The sequence below is a fragment of the Limulus polyphemus genome, unplaced genomic scaffold, assembly GCF_000517525.1.
Source record: "Limulus polyphemus unplaced genomic scaffold, Limulus_polyphemus-2.1.2 Scaffold611, whole genome shotgun sequence".
NCBI classification, from domain to species: domain Eukaryota; kingdom Metazoa; phylum Arthropoda; class Merostomata; order Xiphosura; family Limulidae; genus Limulus; species Limulus polyphemus.
The window spans coordinates 88833-94469 of NW_013666221.1; the positions used below are offsets into that span (position 1 = coordinate 88833).

Sequence of the window (5637 nt, forward strand, 5' to 3'; positions counted from 1 at the left end):
TGTATCAAGCGTTTATATGCAAAGAAAAGCCAAAAACTATGTTTTTTTATAATTAAATGAAGATATAGCCTAAAGATGCTTTGCGGGCTTTAGAGCATAATCAGATTTTATTCGCCCGGGCCCCTGGTCGATTTCCCCACTTCGGCGGGCCTGCTGTTGGCACATAACTCAGTCAAATACATAAAAACGACCTAGAGTAGAGGCTAAACTTGGCACCAGGCAGTCTAAAGGAACTCGTTGTGAAGCGCAAGGGCGTTTTTGTCCCACCCATTATTAAGAAGCGATTTTGTGACTTGTTTCCATTTTCTTCGGGGTTTCGTTTTGACGTTGGCTGTGTTCTTGGCATGTAGAGCAATACGACATCTATACCTAACATGCCACATAACACATTGTCTACATTCTAACGTCAGGAGAAATAATTATGTTGTCAGAGATCGTAATAAACAGAAAATCATTTCAGGTTCATTTCTTGAGTTTGTTTTTTATCTCGCAATTATTTCATGATGAACAATTGTTAAATCAACTAGTAATGATTTTTTAATTGATAACTTGATTATAAACATTATGTTATGCTGTAAAATTATAAACTGGATGCCGATACTCACACCAACCACCATAATTTTCACTTTATGTTGACATATGTTACAAAACTAAGTATTTAAAACTATTCAGAAATCACCACAGTATAAATTCCACCCACGTATGTCAGCGTGTAAGAATTATCAACACAGGCTAAGTAAGCTATGTCAAAAAATTTCAATCAGTTCAGAATATCAACACAGGCTAAGTAAGCTATGTCAAAAAAATTTCAATCAGTTCAGAATATCAACACAGGCTAAGTAAGCTATGTCAAAAACTTTCAATCAGTTCAGAATATCAACACAAGCTAAGTAAGCTGTGTCAAAAACTTTCATTCTGCTCAGAATATCAACACAGGCTAAGTAAGCTGTGTCAAAAACTTTCATTCTGCTCAGAATATCAACACAGGCTAAGTAAGCTATGTCAAAAAAATTTCAACCTGTCCCGAATATCAACCTTGGCTAAACTATGTCTAGATATGTCAACTAGTTCAGTATATCAACATAGGCTAAACAATGTCTAGATATGTCAACTAGTTCAGTATATCAACATAGGCTAAACAATGTCTAGATATGTCAACTAGTTCAGCATATCAACATAGGCTAAACAATGTCTAGATATGTCAACTAGTTCAGAATATCAAAATACACTAAGCTATGTCTAGATATGTCAATAGAGGTTTAGTTGTGGTAATATAACTCCTAGTTTCGGATTTGATATTACAACTAAACTACAAACAATTACTACCACTGTACTACGATAGATCAAGAACTTTTTCATTTTCATATTTATTTGAAAAAATCATATATTCGATTTTGAGAACCTTTAGTAAATTGAAATTAACAAGATAATTCTCCATAATCTAGACTTAGCCACCACAGTGGACTTCTGGTAAGTGCTGTCACAGATAACACAGACAGACGACGTTGTTTAGCACTGTAACCCAACGTCGGCTCAAGTACAAGGTGATCATAAATGTCAAATGATCAAACCCGGACATTCCGTTAAGAGTCGTGATATGTCAACTCGGTCTGATGTGTTATATGACATTTTAGATATGAATATCGTATTGCTCTACATACCAAAAATACAGCCAACTACATACAGAAATGCCGGCAAAGTCTGAGAACATCACATCGCTCACTGATCATATGATTGATGATGTCACTGCAACATTCCAGCAAGGTGTGATTTATAATGTTCACAACAATTTAAAAATCTCACTTTACATTAATGTTGGTTATATTTTATATTTTTTGTCTCTAATTGTTATAATAATAGTCAAAAAGTAAATTACTAGTTTACTTTAAAAACTTAAACTTCTACGCAAATATAGTCACCTAGGTAAGATAAAACCGGGATATCTTTTATGTGTCGAAAGAGAGGTCCAAACCAGGCCTGTCCCGGACAAACTGGGACGTATGGTCGCCAAGTTCAAGAAATATAATCACAGTTAGTATACAAAAGTATCTACCTATTACGGCCAGAAATATCATTACCAGCGAGGGTACCCAACTAATGAAACAAGAAAACGAAAGGAACGTTATATTGATGACCAGGTTGATTTTCGCTCCTAGTACACAACTTACTCTGATCGGAAGTTATTTTTATTCATATAAAATAATACCAACGTGTACTTAGCACTAATAATAAGAGGTGAGTCTTCCCTTTTGTTTTTTACTCAAACGTATAGGTAATATTAGTAATTCTTGTACACGTAGACATGTATATACATAAATACTTGAGTAAACTAGAAAATACGGATGGAAGCGGGCGAAACAATATAAAATTAGTTGAATCAACTTATTTTGTCAATAAAAAAAACTGTATTCATGAAATGGTTCTTACACAGAACTCCTTACAATACATTCAGAGACTTGCAATAAATACTACTTTAGTTATACTTCCTGTACTTTATATATTTTACGTTTCTGAGTATAACATGCAGTTCTCTGGTTTGTAAAAAGTATGCTATAGTTCCAAAACCTTCAGTTAACAAATTTCTTTATTAATCCCGCAGTACAACGAGTTACAAGGTTTGTTTCAGAATCTTCGAACTAAGCTACACATACGGCTTTGTGAGTACTGCAATCCGATTTTTAACTGATAAAGTAACAGCTGGTCAACAGCATTTTCCGCCAACTGTTGGGCTACTCTTGTGCGACTGAACAGTGGGATTTGACCTTCACTATTATAACACACCCACGACCCTAAAATACGAATGCAACAGGCCGCGAACCTTGAACTTCAAGATTCACAGTCCGATTATGAATAAACTCTGGGCCACGCCTGACTCATTTATAAAGTGCTTTTGAGTACAATATGACGTGTGTATTTATTTATACATGTACATAACAATGTATAAATGCATAGATCTTACACAACTAAATCGTCATAAACAGAACACGAATGTAGTACACAGACTACATACATATATATATGTATATATTTGCCTTCGTTTTACACTAACTAAGATGGTTACTCAGCTGCTATGTTTCAACACCATTACATACTGCGAGATACACTCATGCACCTTTAACTATACCAAAGTCACGCGTTTCAAATAGCGTTCATTATGACGGATATGATTACATATCATGCACAGTAGACGTGGAAATTGTTCTTGCTGCAACTGACGAAGATTACTTCCAAAAACTGGTTCTTTTGAAACAGATCTTCGGCACATTTGATATACAATCACGCACGTGTTAAAGTAAAATAATTCAGTATTAATACTGTATTTTAATAATAATAAAAAAGTCTTATCTGATATTATAAATCGTGGTTTTATCGACTGATATTATTTCCCAACCTAAATTACTGTTATTACCAAACCACACAATTTAAAATATTCTAATCAACTTAAAACTTGTATATATACTTATATACTGAAAGGACAATATCGTTATACAAGCAAAATGTTAAACAGTCAACAAATCCATATTTTAGTTCATTGGAACACTATTTGTTTCCCATAAAAAAAAAGAAACTATTACTTATCCCATTACGTCTATTTATTTCTATTTGTAGTGAATACAGAGGTTTGAGTACGTTATATTAATTCTGAATATGTTAATCAGAAAATCACATGATTACCATGGTATCAGTAGAACGGCAGGTATAAGAACTATACCTCGACACTGCTTGGTTATGTGATGCCACTCAATACTGATCGCTTTTGGGAAGGGTGTGGGCGAGCCCTTTCCAACGCAAATTATTCATACACTCACTCACATCATAAAGATATATTCAGAACACTTTTTAAAATTTAGGAAACCAGGACCATCTAGAAAGAGACCTGCAACAAGTCGTACCCCAGCCATGATAAGCAAAGTACGGCGTTTTGTGGCAAGTAAGAAAGAATTCACGAACACAAACGCCAAGGGCGAAAGCTGTTCGTGTGGTTTGTTTGTTTGTTTGGAATTAAGCACAAAGCTACAAATGGACTATCTGCGATCTGCTCACCACAGGTATCGAAACCCGGTTTCTAGCGTTGTAAGTCCGCAGACATACGTTGTGCTACTGGGGGACTGTTCATGTGGCCTAAGCAACAGTACGCAACACAGTCAAGAATGATCTTTGTCTTGAAACGAAGCCAACGGGGCATGGATTCATCAGAATAAAGCTTTCAGTCATACCTCCCGTTCAACTGCCGCATACCTCAAGCAACTGGAGAATGAAACAGGTATTAATGCTATTATACAGACATACCGGTCAAGTCGCCGAATGCAGCACCTATGGATTTTTGTGCGATCGTACTGTTGAAACGAGCGCTAGGAAACCATCGACTTGGAAAATAAACTAAATGGATTTTGGAAAGCTAGCAAGGAGGAGTGGTGTGTTTTAGATATGACAGTCTAACAATGAAGTATTTTGCAATGGAACCTAGGCAGCAAGGCTATTTTCAAGGTGAACGGTCGTCAGATAGAGTATGACCGGACGCGATGAAATGAACTAGTGACATGTTGCTGCTCCAATATCATTTTAATATTACATTAATAGTACATACTCAAACTATGTATACGTATACAGATTGAATGAACAATACATAATTGTATGTGACCTATCATGAAAGATAATAATGATTAATAATAAGCATTTCAAATTTTCATATACATACGGCATCAATATAACAGTTTTATAATATACTCTTTACCTCAATATAATCATTGTGTAACACATCACTGAATGACAGGATGTGGCTCACGCAGCTTCAGACATTCTACATTAAATTAACCTGCCCATATATTAAGACAGAAGAAACAGGAAGGAAACAGAGGTAAGTGGTAAGAATGCGTTTCATCTATTACCTCCTAGGATCCTCGATCCACATCTTGGCAGTTTTGTTTTTGAAGTGCGTACATACTTACTTAGTAGTTAATGAGCATGACAATTATAGTTAACTTGCAGATACCCGCAAAACATTTGAGGTTCAATTCGTATCTTTATTGCAACAGTACTTCTTTACATACAGGATTTCTAGAATAATACAAAAAAATTCTAATCGCAGACACCAAATTCTCTATGTTAGTCCACTTGTCTTAGGCGTAACATTAGTTAAGCTTATATTAAGTACGGCCTATATTCGATAGATGATAAATTAACACTGTAACTTGTGAACATTTTTTGCTTTAGTTTAGTTAGGGCTAAAGTTTACCGTACTTAATACTATCAGTAAATAAACTTATAATGTTATTCTACGACCTAGAGTTAGACCTTTTCAAAACTTGTATAAGCTGTCAATATGTTGTTGTACAAAATGTCTACTAAGGTATATTTACATCCACCTTTTGTTTACATCTATTGAAATGAAGTGCGCGCGCATGCGTATTTAGATAGTTAGGTGTGCGCGCATTTTCAGGACAGGCAAAAACCGAGTATTGTTGTAAAAGACATAAATAAACTACAATCTATACAAAACTCACTTATCACCACACCATATAAAGTCCCCGTAGCACTTCATCAACATGTATGCACAGTTATGCAAACTATAGCCGATACTCTTGCATAATACTCTAAATTACTTTGAGAAAAATTGTCAAAAGAATGACCTACTCT

General features: G+C 35.1%; 1 protein-coding gene across 6 annotated transcripts in view; it reads right to left on the bottom strand.

Moving 5' to 3' along the window:
* LOC106459450 (transcription factor 12-like) overlaps positions 1 to 5637 on the bottom strand; it is a 132499-nt gene that overhangs the window by 66866 nt on the left and 59996 nt on the right. The gene's annotated exons all lie outside the window — the stretch shown is intronic.